We start from the raw sequence: 17,101 nt of genomic DNA on the forward strand, positions 1-17,101 counted from the left end.
CATCTGTCGAAATGATCAGGCCCAGAAACTGGATGCTTTGGCGTTCAAACTCGCACTTCTCAGGTTTTGCATACAAGCCATGCTGGCGAAGGCGGGTTAGAACTTTTCTGACATGTTCCTGATGAGTAGCCAGTGAGGAGGAAAAGATCAAAATGTCATCCAGGTATACAATGATAAAACAAGTCAAGGTAGTCTCTGAAAATATCATTAACAAAATGCTGGAAGGTGGCGGGAGCATTGCATAACCCGAAAGGCATGACAAGATACTCAAAATGTCCGAAGCGGGTACGGAAGGCCGTTTTCCATTCATCTCCGCTTCGGATCCGGACTAAATTGTAGGCTCCACGAAGGTCTAATTTGGTAAAGATGGATGCGGTTCCGAGTCGCTGGAAAAGTTCAGGTACCAAGGGTAGAGGATACCGATTCTTGATTGTGATTTTATTAAGGTCACGATAATCTATGCAAGGGCGTAGAGAGTGGTCTTTCTTCTCTACAAAGAAAATCCCTGCTCCTGCTGGAGAGGTAGAAGGGCGTATGAACCCTTTCCTCAGGTTGTCATCAATGTATTCTTTAAGGGTTCCAAGTTCGAGTTCGGTCAAGGGAAAAATTCTCCCAAAGGGAATTTCTGCTCCGGGAAGCAACTCAATCGGGCAGTCGTAGGGTCTATGGGGTGGCAGAGTCTCTGCCCCTTTCTTACTGAATACATCCAGAAGATCATGATAAGCCTTAGGAACTGCTTGGCAGGCTTCAGCATCGGTCTCCAGACATAGCAAAGAAGAAGGAATGTTGGGAGTCTCCTGTAAACAATGTTGCTGGCAGTAAGAGGAATGAAAACTGATTTTTCCAGTGGACCAGTCTATTTGTGGATTATGTGCCTTGAGCCAGGGCATTCCTAGTATGATGGGAAACAAGGGAGATTCGATGATATCAAGACAGAGTAGTTCTTGGTGATTGCCGGAAATGGTGGTTTTAAGAGGAACTGTTTCTTGTGTTACAGGCCCAGATTTAATAGCTGATCCGTCGGCCAGATGTACGGACAGTCCCTGTGCTCTGGGTCGTAGAGGTATACGGAGTCTACGGGCAAAAGACAAGTCCATGAACCCGCTGCAGGCCCCGGAGTCAATGATGACGGTTGCCAGCGTATTCCCTTCTGGAAGCTGCAGAGAGATGGGGATAGCCAAATGAGTGGTATTATCTAACACAGCAGGTGAAGAGGTAGAGGAAAGAGTAAAGTGCTTACGAGTCTTTGCGGGACAAGTCCTCACATAATGGCCAGATTCTCCGCAATACAGGCAAAGGTTATTCGCTCGCCGGCGTTGGCGTTCCTCCGGAGTCAGGGAGGGACGGATCAGGCCCAGCTGCATTGGTTCAGTGGAATCAGCAGGAGTGTGGACAGAAGGCTGTGGCACTCGTGGAAGCATCCAGACTGGGCGAGTGGACCCAGCAGTCCGTTCAGCTCTTCGCTCTCTTAGGCGCCTGTCGATCTGGATGGCAAGATTGATAAGGGCTTCAAGTGTCGCAGGGATGCCAACCCGGGCCAACTCATCTTTTAGTGGCTCGGAGAGTCCCATGCGGAACTGGTGGCGTAGGGCGGCGTCGTTCCAGCTTGTGTCGGAACTCCAACGCCTGAACTCAGATGCATAGTCCTCCGCCGCCCTACGGCCTTGCTGGAGAGAGAACAGAGCTGCTTCTGCGGTAGCTGCTAGTTGCGGGTCCTCATAGAGAAGGGCCATGGCTTGGAAGAAAGTGTCCAGTTGGTTAAGGCAGCTGTTCTTTTGCTCCAGGAGTCGATGAGCCCATGCCTGGGGTTCCCCCAGCAGGAGGGAGATAACGAACCCCACCTTGGTGGTTTCTAAAGAAAAAGTCCTGGGCTGTAGTGCAAAGAAAAGTTCACAGGCGTTACGGAATGCTCTAAACTTGCTGCGGTCCCCGGAGAACCTTTCTGGTGTGGGAACTTTAGGTTCTGGAGGCAACATTACTACAGAAGGACCCGGGGAAGGACCTGGAGCGGAGGTGGAGAGCCCTTGAACACGTTCTTCCAGACGTTTATAACCGTCTTGCAGGTCTTTAACAGCCTGTGTAAGTCCAGCCAGATGATGGCATAAGTCCTCCATAGGCGACGTTCCCTGCGTGGGCTCAGACATGGCTGTCCGGTACTGTCACGTACCTGGTAGGTGGAGCCCGGAGTGCAGAGAACGGCCTCTCGTATACCTCTGACTTAGGAACCCCTGAAGGTGAGAACAGGGGCTCAGAAGTACAGAGGGGCACAAGTGCCTGGCTGGAACACTGGAGAAGAGAGCTGGATCCTGTAGTCAGCAGGGAGGTGCTCTGTAGTCCCGAAGCAGGTTGCAGACAGCAGGGAGGTGCACTGTAGTTCCGCAGCAGGTTGCAGACAGCAGGGAGGTGCACTGTAGTCCAGTAGCAGGTAGCAGACAGCAGGGAGGTGCACTGTAGTCCCGCAGCAGGTAGCAGACAGCAGGGAGGTACAGACAAGCCGGGTCAAGGTACTGGCGGGCAGATCAGGTACAGGAGGGCAAACCAAGAGAATAGTCAGAGTCCAAGCCGAGATCGGGGCAGGCAGCAAACAGGTAAGTCAGGATCAAGCCAAGTAGGTACTGGATGCAGAGAAACTGGTAACAAGGGAGCAGAGGTCTCAGGAAACGCTGTAGACCGGACAGCAAGGCAGCATTGGAACAGTCTCCTTTAAATAGCCCATCTTGGCGCCAAGAGTGTTACAGGGGGCGCGTGCGCGCACCCGCGTGCCGTTATTGGCGCTATTGCGCACGCGCGTTCGCCTATTAGCGCTATTGCGTACGCGCGTTCGCCTATTAGCACTATTGGCGCTATTGCGCGCGCGCGAGCGCCGGATGGCGCTTACAGGCATTCTTTTAATCTTCTGTTTGCTGGAATGACTACAAGAGGGCTTTTCCTGACAGAGGGACAGCATGTTGTCACTGTGTAACAGGAAGTTCCTGAACAATGACCTGCATGGCAGGATCACCAGGTGTTCTTTTAAACACTTGTGAACCGCGCACCGCAATGTACTGCGGACAATCGGCCCACACAGGCAAAACGACATACCCGTATGAAGCTGCCTGTTTTTGGTTTCTTGGTTTTGGCCCCCACCAGCACCCGCTGTAATTGTACACAGCAGGAGCCTGTCAACAGGTCCCAGCCAATGATTCATGGCTGGGACCTGCTAATTGGCTGTGTACAATCACAGCCCAGAGCCCTGTGTTGACAATCGACACAGAGCTCTGTACAGAGAGAACAATCTCTCTCATCCCTGAAAAGCAGGGATGAGAAACTAAAGACTCGTTTCCACTGAGCGGATCGGTTCGATACGGTACGGTACGCTATTTTGGGTGTTTCAATTATGAAAGCGGCCCATACAACCGAACCGAACCGTTCCATTCAGGGTCCTGCTTCAGATGTGGGGCCATAGAAAATGGAACGGTTCGGTTAGGGCGGAGCTACGATACATTCCACTGATTGGCTGACAGAAAACACTCTGCTGTGCTATGCTGAGGCATTTTTTTCTAAACCCTGTATGGCCCCTTGTGGTCCCACTTGCAGTGGAAACGCTCACCAGAATAGACTGGACCATTCTAGGCCATTCAAACTGTACCGACCCAAACTGATCCGTTCAGTGGAAACGAGACATAAGAGATCTATTAGTAAAAGCACTAAACTTTACACATGGTTAGTGGCAGGAGTGTGTAAACATAAGAGTTATTACCTGTTAATTCACTTTCCAGGAATCTTCCAGGACGGCTTACAGAGAGAGATAGGCTCCTCCCACCTAGCACAGGAAACACATGATCCACATCCTAAAAAACAGACCACAGGCAGTAGCTCCTCAGTATTAATAAATAACCAAAGGCACAGATAAAACAATAAAAAGAAAAAACTCCCATTAGTGCAACCAGTTTAGGATTACATCATTAGTCTCAAAAACAAAGGAGGGAACTGACGCTGTCCTGGAGGATTCCTGGAAAGTGAGTTAACAGGTCATAACTCTTATTTTCCCCAGTCATCTTCCAGGATGGCTTACAGAGAGGACAAAATAGAACTACCTGATCAGGGCGGGAACACAGCATTAAGCACCTTCCTCCCGACAGCTTGTTGGTTAGAGAACAGGCCTGGTCGGTAAGGTTTCATGAAGGTTTGGAAGCTGAACCCGGATGCTGTTCCTCAGATCTGGGGAGGAGAAGTGCTGACCTTTTCAGCCCAAGAAATGGCCCCTGCTCTGTCTGAATGAGCTTTGATGTTTTCCAGAGAAAACAACGATGATGCCTGGTAGGCTTCCACCATTGCATGTTTCAATCACCTTGTGATAGTGATATTTTGACGCCCGCTTGTCTTAATCTGGACTCCAGAACAGAACAAGCAAACTATCTTTAGCTCTCATCCTACATAATCTTCATTCAATGAGATACCTATACCCAAAATGCATATGCCCGTACCCATGACCTTTCTCCCCTCTGATTGCTGGTACGACAGCTATGAGTGTTTAGAAATTAATCTGACAACTTTATGAATGACAGGAGCCCTGCCCAAAGTTGGAAGTCTGACTTCATATGGCACATTGAGATGCTGGGTGGTAAGTTATGCAGATCACTGATTCAGGAGACTGAGCCTGTAGTAGTAACAGAACATTAACATTGACTTGCTATAGCTGTTCTGTTAGGAAGGCTGAGTAAAAGAGATGTACTGATATTTTTAACATATACAGAGTACTGAATTTAAACATACCCAGTCAGTTATAGGGGTCAGAGACATAGCAAAATGTGATACCACATCTACAGTCCATATTCCTGCCAATTAGTGCTGCCAGGAACACATCACATGAAGGAGCTGTCTGCACCTGAAGCAGAATGGCCCGATACTCCCCCAGTCAGACTGCTATACTGCTGTATAAATCCTTAACCCTAGGAAAGATTATAATGACCACACAACACCAATTAAAGGGCTCAGTGATGCAAACGTTAAAGCTTTTCAAATTCAACTACGATGTTAAAGTGACTGTAAACCCAATTCATAAACATTTGAGCTGGACACATATAACTGCAGTGTTTTCTTATCTCTCTTCAAAAGCACCAAGTCCAGTAGCTGTCTCCTGTTCCGTTCTTTTGTTATCATCCTGATAACTCCTGACAAGTTCTCCGTCAACCAAGACAAAAGCAGCCTGAGTTTTGTGTTGGGGAGGGTGCTATAAATAGATTAGCAGAGTGCTGAAATATTCAACAGACAGCTGAGAAAGTCTCTACCTATGAGGAGAGGGGGTGTGTGCCTTTTCTCCAATCAGCTGTCTTGGCTGTATGCCCAAACTACACTTCCAGTGCTGAACAGGAAGAGAAACTCTCCAACACGAAAAAAAAAAACTTTCTAAAGAATATATAAAGCTGAAGACAGCAGATATACAAGTAAAGCCCATGCAGGGAGATCTGCCCTATCCCCATTTACCATTTGAGGCCATTCACCCCACTGGGCACCTGCCAGGGTCCACATCCACTCCAAGTCCTTCCTGGAGGAAGAACACCAAAAATACAAGAATATAAGAAGAGGGAACCTCCTCAGTTACTTTTCAAATTTGTATGTCCGTATGGCTTGAGAGATTGCATAGATATACCTTGGTAAGGTCTCAGCGACCAGAGATTTTCTCTCTAAGCCATTTACATACCTGCTGTCTATGAACATTAATGCATTAAGACAACCTACTGGAGATTGTACGAGACAATGAAAATGTCAGGTAAAAGCCTCCCAATTCATACAGCCACATATACAAATGAGGACTAAAACTTCAAGCAGGTGTCTTGATCACTTATTGCCCCTGTTCCTCATTCCAACACCCGGGTGTTGGCTGTTGTTTTTCCCCCATCTGTGTTCACCTGCAAGATGATTGATCTCATCAGTCACCTGATATAAACAAACCAAACACTCTATCCCTTGCTTGTAATAGAGACAGTTACCTGCATTGTTCCTGTTCAAGCCTCCCGTTTGTCTGCCTTGCTTTGCTGTTGGATTTCCCTGTGTATGACCCAAATCGGATATTGGACTATTCCCTGAACTCAGCCTGCCTTATTACCTGGACTGTCTTAGAACCACGCTATCTGTCTGCTAAACTGCAAGTAGTCTACTCTGTACGCATCTACCCTGGTGTGGTGGCCAGGCACTATAGCATTGTGTATAAGTCCTGGGGGCAACCAAGTACCGGTAGGCCTTCTTGTCTTAAGGGAAAGGGGGCTGCTTTGGTGAAGCACACAGTAGCTAGCTATAGTGTCGTCTGACTACCTGCATTGAGGTAGACGCGACATTCGTGACATTATCACAAGCCTTTAAGAACATTTTCTGTCAAGCTGGACTCTGCACAGGCCCGTTAATTTTCTGAGGAATCTACAGGCATACTGCCGGCCAGACTCCTGTGTAGAGCAGGGGTCCCCTGGAGTAAAAATTCAAGACTCCCTTTCCAGGGCAGCCCGAGCTACTTGCCTCCCCAGGTTCACTGCCCCTGTTCTGGGATTCTGTAGCCGGGATTCTGGCTGAATTCGCATTGGATTCGCACAGAAGGTGCAGGTATTTGTTTTTCCCCACACTAGAATCGGATTGAATGGGTGTTCTCACCTATGCAACTTGATTCCTGTGCGAGTTCACAGTTCGCACTGCGATCTGTGAACCGATCTGGGGGTGTCATTAACAATGTATTGATGCCCGCAGCGGTTTGCAGAAGGCAGTGTGAACTGCCTGCGGGAGAGGAGCGTTGCGGGAAATAGCGCTGTATTCGTGCTGGTTCCCGCATCGCACTAGTCTTAACCTAGGCTTAAGGAGGCGTGGCAGGGTGTGTGTACAATACCTACATATTTTTATTAGTAGGTGTCCCCCATTCAGTTGGGAGGTATGTACAGCGTTGCATAACAGAGCAATTACCAGTTAAAGTAGCGCAGTGCTAAATAGTAATAACATTTCCTGGTTATAAAAGGAGTAAAACCTTCCTTCAAGTAGTGTATATAAATCCTGAAAATGAATTTTGAAATGACATCAAGGCTCATATGAAATCCTGGTGAATGGGTGACTTTTATTCACACGCAATTCAAACGTTACATTACAGTATACTCAATATGTTTCTGTTAAATGTATTGATTTCTGCCATGTGGAATGTAATGTCCTGCTTATTATTCCTAGGAATGAGCCGAACACCCCCCGGTTTGGTTCGCACCAGAACCTGTGAACGGACCGAAAATTCGCAGGAACGTTAGAACCCCATTGACTGTCTAACGTTTGAAATCAAAAGTGCTAATTTTAAAGGCTAATTTTCATGGTATTGTCCTAAAAAGGGTTTGGGGACCCGGGTCCTGCCCCAGGGGACATGTATCAATGCAAAAAAAACTTTTAAGAACGGCCGTTTTTTTGGGAGCAGTGATTTTAATGATGCTTAAAGTAAAAGAAAAGTGAAATATTCCTTTAAATATCATACCTGGGGGTGTCTATAGTATGCCTGTAAAGTGGCGCGTGTTTCCCGTGCTTAGAACAGTCCCTGCACAAAATGACATTTTTAAAGGAAAAAAAGTCATTTAAAACTGCTTGCGGCTTTAATATAATGTCGGGTCCTGGCAATATGGATGAAAATCAGTGAGACAAACGGCATGGGTACCCTCCAGTCCATTACCAGGCCCTTTGGGTCCTGTATGGATATTAAGGGGAACCCCGCACCCAAATTAAAAAAAGTAAAGGCGTGGGGCCCCAAGGCCCTATATACTCTAAACAGCAGTATACAGGCGGTGCAAACAAGACAGGGACTGTAGGTTTGTTGTTAAGTAGAATCTGTTTGTAATTTTGAACTGGTACATTTTTAAAGTGTAGCTCCAGCCAAAAAATCTGTTTTTAAGCTTTTTGGAAAACATAGGGAAGGGTTATCACCCCTGTGACATTTGTTTTGCTGTCTGTGCTCCTCTTCAGAAGATTTCACCTCACTTTTTGTCCCAATGACAAATGTTTTTTGAAAATTTGGGGGTTTTAGTGAAACAAGGATTGGTGATAAAGCATCAGTGGAAAGGAGAAAAGTTTTTCCCATATTAACTCTTACAGGAGAGAATTTCCCTTCCTATGGGGTAGATTCCATCTCACTTCCTGTTGTCTCCTTCCGTTTGCAAGTAGGAGTTGTTTGTAAGTTGGATGTTTGAAAGTAGGGGCCTGCCCTATATACTCAGCAGAAATTTGGGTCTTAGGTGTTGTTGTGGCCTCAACACCGTAAGCCCTCACAGGGCCCTGCTGTGAAATATTAGATCAAGAACTGTTATTACATGCCCCTGTTGAACAGGACCAGAAAAATTAGGCCTTTGGTGATGGTGGTGGTGGTGGTGCTGGTGCCACAACACTGTAAGTCCTCACAGTTAATCTTGGTGGGCGCAGAAACGTGCCCTGCTTGAAACATTCCATCAAGAATTGTAATTACATGCCCCTGTTGAACAGGGCCAGAAAAATTGGGCCTTTGGTGATGGTGGTGCTGGTGCCACAACACTGTAAGTCCTCACAGTTAATCTTGGTGGGCGCTGGAACGGGCCCTGCTGTGAAATATTAGATCAAGAATTGTAATTACATGCCCCTGTTGAACAGGGGCTGAAAAATTGGGCCTTTGGTGATGGTGGTGGTGCTGGACAACACTGTAAGTCCTCACAGTTAATCTTGGTGGGCGCAGAAACGTGCCCTGCTGTGAAATATTCAATCAAGAATTGTAATTACATGCCCCTGTTGAACAGGGCCAGAAAAATTGGGCCTTTGGTGATGGTGGTGCTGGTGCCACAACACTGTATGTCCTCACAGTTACTCTTGGTGGGCGCTGGAACGGGCCCTGCTGTGAAATATTAGATCAAGAATTGTAATTACATGTCCCTGTTGAACAGGGGCTGAAAAATTGGGCCTTTGGTGGTGGTGGTGCCACAACACTGTAAGTCCTCACAGTTACTCTTGGTGGGCGCTGGAACGGGCCCTGCTGTGAAATATTAGATCAAGAATTGTAATTACAGGGGGGCGTGGCCGGGATGTGATCGAGGCAGGTCGTGTGTGCTCTGAGCTCCTGCATATCTCCGGCATTTTATCCTGATTGCAGCCGATTTTGTGGACTATAACCCTGCTGACGGTGCCCCAAGGTGAGCGGAGACGTCTGGGTCAATTATTATGCCGTCCTCGGCATCAAAACATCAGAGAACGTCCCGTTCTCAGCCGCCGAAAACACAGCAAAATCTCCGTTCTAGGAGCAGCATGGCGACTAGCCCCGCCCACTCCTCCTCAGATGCAGCTCATGTGAAATCAGCACAGCGCGCCACGACAGGCAAGGTAAAGATGGCGCAGCAAGATGTATCCTCTGCACCGCACTCCGAGGATAATCCTCTCACATCGGCAGAGATTGAGCTGGACACGGCAGCCATAACTGGCCCAATCATAGAGGCTATAGCGGCCTCTAAATCTGAGCTAATGGGGCGCATTGACCTACTGGCCTCGGAATGTAATCTTATCCGCCATGATTTAGATAAGATTAGGGGCAGACTAACCACCGCGGAGGACCGTATTTCTGAAGTGGAGGATACTTTTCACAGTCATGGATCGCAACTGCGGGAGCTGAAGGAGATGGTGGGGGCCCTACAACGCCGTGCAGATGATTCAGAAGACCGCCAAAGACGAAACAACGTACGTGTGGTCGGCCTACCGGAAGGAGCTGAGGGCACAGACACGACAGCGTTCGCTGAGCGATTTTTCAAAATATTGCTGTCTCTGGGTGATCTTCCCCCCACTTATGTGGCTGAAAGGGCACACAGAGTCCCCACGGGGGCCAGACCCTCAGGTGCCCCACCCAGGCCATTTCTGGTACGGTTCCTTAATTATAGGGACCGCGACATGCTGCTAGCGGAGGCCAGGAAGCACAAGGAGCTAAAATTTGAGAATGCCCGTATTATGCTATTCCCAGACTTCTCGGCAGAAACCCAGAAAAGACGTCGCTCATTTACAGATGTCAAGAGGCGGCTCAGGGAGAGAGAGTTAAAATACAGCATGCTATACCCCAGTCGTCTCCGGGTACAACATAAAGGTACTGTGAAATTTTTTGAAGCCCCGCAAGATGCTAACGATTGGTTGGATCAAAATCTGTGACGACACCGTCATTTGCTGGAATGTTTTACATTGAAGGCTTTATTTTTGTTCATTTTGTTTTCCTTCAACATATAATTCCTGGTTCTATGCTCTGGCCTGCTCCATTTTTTTTTCTTTTTTTTTTCCTTTTTCCCTTATGTTATACAGCAAGACTTTCCATCTGCTTGCCCTGGTCATTTAAAGAAGGAGGTCCCCTGGAGGGTGGAGAGGAGTAAATGATAACACAGGCCTGCAAATGCTTTAGGGAGTCATCCTCCTGTTGTATAACTCTCAGCCTGTGAGGCCTCATCCGCCACACGGTAATCACTAGTTGGAGCAGAGAGGCCTACATGAAGATGCTTGTGTAACACCAATATGATTTCCATCAATTTTGCACCATCCACGGCAAAGTCAGATGTAATCGGCTGTACTTCTACATGGAACTAACAAGGAGTCTTCAGAAGCACAAGAAAGAAAAGATTTTTTCTAGTCTTTTTTATGCCGAACTATCGACACTTTTGGTTGAGCTCTTTTGGAGCTTTTTGTTACAGGGTAAAAGCTGCATACCGGACTTTTTTGTTTTTTTTTAGTTTTTGTTTTGTTCTAAGGTTACTAGTTTCTGGTATAACAGCAGGGGGGGGAAGGTTAAACAACAGTCATATAAGTAGCATAACGATTGCATTAGTGGTCCCTTACTTAATTACATTCCCAGATGTATTTTGCTTAGCTATCACTGTGTTATTGTGGGGGAACTGGGGTACATTGGATGTGTTTTTTAATATTGATGGAGAATAAGATAAAAATCATCTCATGGAATGTTAGGGGTCTGAACAACAAATTTAAACGAGCGGCTGTGTTTCAATATCTTAAACAAGTGAAGCCGCATGTCGTTCTCCTCCAGGAGACACATTTGGATGGTAATAAATCGCTTGCACTGCGCAGACCCTGGATACAGAGGTCCTTTCACTCCTCATACTCAACATACGCTAGAGGCACATCCATTTTGATCAGTAAAGCGGTTGCGTGCAACATCCATCAGGTGTTTACTGATCCGGGAGGGCGATATGTGGCATTGGTGTTAGATCTGGCATATCAAAAAATACTGCTTGTGAATGTTTACATACCTCCGCCATTTAAAGTACAGTTGTTATATGATATGTTAACTATGCTAGCTCCGTACTTACATCTACCTACGTTATTTATGGGTGACTTTAATAGTATAATGGATTCTACACTAGATACCTCTAATGTTGCTAGGACAGCCTCGGCAGATCTCTGCACATGGGCTTCGGTGGCGGGTTTGACAGAGGTATGGAGGTGGAAAAACCCGGGGGTCGTGTCGTATTCACATTTGTCTACCACTCACAAATCATCAGCTAGAATAGACTTAGCATTTGGGAATGCCCAACTCTTGCATAATATATGTGCATCTGATTACTTAGCTGGAGGGACCTCAGATCATAATCCCCTGTTGGTCACATTGACTTATCCCACCAGAGGTCACAAGGGGGGTTGGAGATTGGCACCGGGTTGGTTGCAGGAGGAGCTAGTAACTACGCCTGTTCAGGTTGCCATGGAAACTTTTTGGGTGACAAATGTGGATACGGCTGACCCGCCTATTGTATGGGATGCTTTGAAAGCGGTCACAAGGGGTGAATTTATATCAGCAATTAAAGCAGCTAGGATTGAACATAATCAGGTAAAGGAAACTCTTATAGCTAGGGAGAGGGAATGTGCACAACTTCAGACGAACTCCCCTTCGGAGGCTAACTATGCCTCCATGCTGCATAGTAGAAGGGCAATAGAAGTTCATTTCACAGAATTGGCTCATACCGAGGCAAGGAGAAGGGCCGAAAATATTTTTGCTGAGGGGGACAAAAATAAGTGGTCCCTTCTCGAGCGCATCGCACCCTACTTAATATTGGGTCATTTTATGGTAGGAAAGCTATATTACTGAACTGGAAAAAATCTAATGCCCCTACTGTATTATTTTGGAAAAAATTGATAAATTCGTTTATCCCCTTATACAGGGCAACCTATCACACCAGAGGTTGTCCTAAGAAATTCTCAAAGGTATGGCAGGCGTGGCTGGACTCTACAGCTACAGTGAGTTAGAGGGGTATGTGTTGTTTAGGAGGTAAGAAATGATATAAATAAAGTTCCATGCTGATTGTTGGTCGCTAATATGTATAAGAACTATCTAGTGTCTTCTGTCCTATAATACACAATAATAATATGTACGGGGAGCTAAGAGAGGATGTTCTGATTGATCTAAAACTCATGATGCACAATTTTCTTTTTATTATATGCTACTATATGGCTGTTGTCAGGGTGGAAATGGGAGGGGGGAGGGGTAAGGGGAGGGGGGAGAGTTTAAGTCTGGTTAGTTGTTCCTATCGGCCCTGCGTGGTCGGTTCGATTGGTATGTTGCCAATCGAAGTATGTCTGTGACTGTATGTTTGTCTATAAAATTAATAAAAAGAATTAAAAAAAAAAAAAAGAATTGTAATTACATGCCCCTGTTGAACAGGGGCTGAAAAATTGGGCCTTAGGCACTGGTGCTGGTGCCACAACACTGCAACCCCTCACAGATACTCTAGTTGGAACGCAGGAACGAGCCCTGCTGCAAAGTATTGCATCAAAAATTGTAATTACACGCCCCTGTTAAACAGGGGCTTAAAAATTGGGCCTTAGGCACTGGTGGCAGCGCCCAGAACCAAAAATGTTCTTACAAACTATCAGCATGATCATTGAGGAGGAAGAGGATAATTACTCAGCATAACAGGATAGTCACTCAGCATCAGCATAGGCAACCTTTGAAGGGATCTGACATTTCAAAAAAAATTATTCGGTTACATCAGCATCAGGTGCTTGGTAGCTGGTGGTGATCCAAGACTGATTCAATTTTATGAAGGTCAGTCGATCGACCGAGTCAGTGGACAGACGCACCCTGTGATTGGTTACAAAGCCTCCAGCAGCACTGAATGTGCGTTCCGAAAGAACGCTGGATGCAGGACAGGCCAGTAGCTCAACTGCATAATGTGCAAGCTCTGGCCAGTGATCCATCGTCAAGACCCAGTAACCCAGAGGATTTTCGGTGGGAAAGGTGTCCAAGTCAGATCTTGCCCCTAGGTATTCCTGCACCATGTAAAACAGACGCTGGCGATGGTTGCTGGAACCGATCATACCTGGGGCTGCGGACTAAAAAATTGTCTGAACGCATCGGTCAGACGGCCACCTTCTCCACCGCTCCTTCTTTGACTGACCGAAGCCTCAGCAACACGTTGTCCAGAAACAGGAGTTTGTAACCTCCCAGTCTCTGGGAACGCTTTGCACAGACCTTTCTGCAAGGCCTCCCGAAGATGTTTCATTCTCTGCTCCCTCTACGACGGCAAGATAAGGTCTGCAACCTTACCCTTGTAACATGGATCAAGAAGGGTTGCCAGCCAGTATTGGTCCTTCTCCTTGATACCACGAATACGAGGATCCTTACGCAGGCTTTGCAGGATCAGGGAGGCCATGCAGCGTAGGTTTGCTGAGGCATTCGGTTCGGAGTCCTCTGGGTTACTAAGGACGACATGGTCCGCAGCCACCTCCTCCCAGCCACGAACAAGTCCATGTGTTTCTTGGGACTGATCCCTTAAAGACTGCTGCTGATGCTGAGTGCCAGGCTCCACCTCCATACTGACACAATCCTCCTCCTCGTCCTCTTCCTGTGTGATCGGCGGGCACGCAGGAACACTGTCTGGATAAAGGGGGCCTTGAGAGCTAAGGAAGTCCTCCTCTTCCTGCCTCTGTTCTGCCTCAAGTGCCCTGTCCATTATTCCACGCAGCGTGTGCTCCAACAGGTGGACAAGGGGGACAGTGTCACCGATGCATGCACTGTCACTGCTCACCATCCTCGTGGCCTCCTCAAATGGTGACAGGACAGTGCATGCATCCCTGATCATGGCCCACTGGCGTGGGGAAAAAAAAACAAGCTCCCCTGACCCTGTCCTGGTGCCATAGTCGCACAGGTACTCATTGATGGCCCTCTGCTGCATGTGCAGCTGCTGCAGCATGGCCAATGTTGAGTTCCACCTGGTGGGCATGTCACAGATTAGGCGGTTCTTGGGCAGGTTAAACTCCTTTTGGAGGTCTGCCAGCCGAGCACTGGCATTATATGACCGGCGGAAACGCACACAGACTTTCCTGGCCTGGCTCAGGACATCCTGTAAGCCCGGGTACCTGCCCAAGAACCGCTGCACCACCAAGTTAAGGACATGAGCCAAACAGGTCACATGGGTCAGTTGTCCCTGTCGGAGGGCGGAGAGGAGGTTGGTGCCATTGTCGCAAACCACCATTCCTGCCTTAAGTTGGCGTGGCGTGAACCACCTCTGAACCTGCCCCTGCAGAGCTGACAGAACCTCTGCCCCAGTGTGGCTCCTGTCCCCCAAGCACACCAGCTCAAGCACTGCATGGCATCTTTTGGCCTACGTACTTGCGTAGCCCCTTGAATGCCTACGGAGCACCGCTGGTTCTGAGGACAAAGCACAGGAAGAGGAGGAAGAAGAAGAGGAGGGGGTGGAGGAGAGAGGTGTGTCACAATCATTAGTAGTGGCATTTTGGAGGCGTGGTGGCGGAACAACCTCCAACACTACTGCACCTTGTCCTGCATCCTTCCCAGCTGCATGCAGAGTGACCCAGTGTGCCGTGAAACTTAGGTAACGTCCCTGTCCATGCCTGCTGGACCATGAGTCAGTGGTAATATGCACCTTACCGCTGACCGCCCTGTCCAGCGAGGCCAAGACATTGCCTTCCACATGCCGGTAGAGAGCCGGAATCGCCTTCCGTGAGAAAAAGTGGCGTTTGGGTACCTGCCACTGAGGAACCGCACATTCCACAAACTCACGGAAAGGGGCAGAGTCTACCAACTGAAAAGATGGCAGTTGAAGTGCTAGCAATTTTGCCAAGCTAGCATTCAACCGCTGGGCATGTGGATGGCTGGGAGCGAACTTGTTTTGGCGATGCAGCAGCTGGGGCAGGGAAATTTGCCTGGTACAATCTGACGTCGGTGTACCGAAAGCAGATTGCCCACAAGTACTTGGCTGTGACACACCTAATTCTACACCTTCATTCCTCTCAGTGCAGGTCTCAGAGAGGACTGAAGGTATAGTGGGGTTGGAGATCTCAGCTGATGAGGAGCAAGAAGAGGTCCTCTTTGTTCTTTGGTGTGGGTCTTTTAGATACGCTTGCCAACGAACCGCATGGCAGGTCAACATATGTCTGGTCAAGCATGTGGTGCCCAAGCGGGAGATGTTTTGGCCATGCGAGATACGCTTGAGACATATGTTGCAAATAGCAGCGCTGCGATCTGATGCACTCGTCTCAAAAAAGGCCCACACCAAAGAACTTTTATGCCGCGTACACACGAGCGGACTTTACGGCGGACTTTGCCCGGCGGACTGGATTTCGTCGGACAATTCGATGTGTGTGGGCTCCAGCGGACTTTGTTTTCTCAAAAGTTGGACGGACTTAGATTTTAAACTTGTTTAAAATTTATCCGTTGAAATCGAGTCCGGTCGAAAAGTCCGCTCGTCTGTATGCTAGTTCGACGGACAAAAAGGCACGCTAGGGCAGCTATTGGCTACTGGCTATGAACTTCCTTGTTTTAGTCCGGTCGTACGTCATCACGTACGAATTCGACGGACTTTGGTGGATTGTGTGTAGGCAAGTCCGTTCATTCACAAAGTCCGTCGGAAAGTACGTCGAAAAATCCGCCGGGCAAAGTCCGCCGTAAAGTCCGACCGTGTGTACGCGGCATTAGAATAACGCGCAGAGACAGCAGTGCCCTGCACATGCGGAGTTTTGCGGTGTGATGCAGTCAGTGTGCTGCCCTTAGGCTGGCCCCTGGAGGGCATCCTGCCTCGTTGGTGATGTGCCTCCTCTTCCTCTCTCCTATCAGGCACCCACGTTGAGTCAGTGACCTCATCATCCCCTCCCTCCTCATCACTGGAGCAAACCTGGCAGTATGCTGCAGCAGGGGGAGCATGACTGCCAGATTGCTGTCCTTCTTGGGCACCCCCTCTGTCCGTGCTCACGTTACTGCCTTCATCTAGCTCAGTATCATCAGAGCCTTCTAAACGCTGGGCATCCTCCTGGAGCATGTACCCAACACTGTGGTCAAACAGTTCGAGGGACTCCTCAGGAGGACATGGTGGGGCTAGGGAAGGAGTCACTGATGCCATTGAGCCGAGGGAAGAGGCCGCGTTGGCAGCTGCTTTGCCAGACAAAGTACCCTGAGCATTAGTGAGAGAGGATGAGGAGGATGAGGACGGCTTGGTCATCCACTCGACCAAGTCTTCCGCATGTTGCGGCTCAACGCGGCCAGCTGCCGAAAAAAAGGCCAAGCGTGTCCCACGGCCACGTGCTGATGAGGATGCACCGTCTCCACGACCAGCACTGTTGCCTCTAGACACAGAGCCTGCTTGCCCTCTTTTATTGGCTTGTGACTGTCCACCTCTCCTTGTTGGCCTTCCAGACATACTAATGGCCTGTAGCTGCACTAAGCTGGGATATATATATATATATATATATATACTGATACTGCAGCTAGCAAAATCAACTGCCTGCCTGTAGTATGAGAACACCACCAACCTTCTACAGGTAGCGTTAGCTGAACACTGTGCAGGGGTCGCACTACACTAACGTGTAAATAATTTAGCTGCCTGCGGTGGTGATAGGATCAGGAAAACACCACCAACCTTCTACAGGTAGCTTTAGCTGAACACTGTGCAGAGGTCGCAAAAAACTAACTTGTAGCTTATTTAGCTGCCTGCGGTAGTGATAGGATCAGGAAAACACCACCAACCTTCTACAGGTAGCTTTAGCTGAACACTGTGAGGAGGACGCACTACACTAACTTGTAGCTTATTTAGCTGCCTGCGTTAGTGATAGGATCAGGAAAACACCACCAACCTTCTACAGGTAGCTTTAGCTG

This window comes from Aquarana catesbeiana, linkage group LG11, assembly GCF_042186555.1.
Source record: "Aquarana catesbeiana isolate 2022-GZ linkage group LG11, ASM4218655v1, whole genome shotgun sequence".
Lineage (NCBI taxonomy): Eukaryota > Metazoa > Chordata > Amphibia > Anura > Ranidae > Aquarana > Aquarana catesbeiana.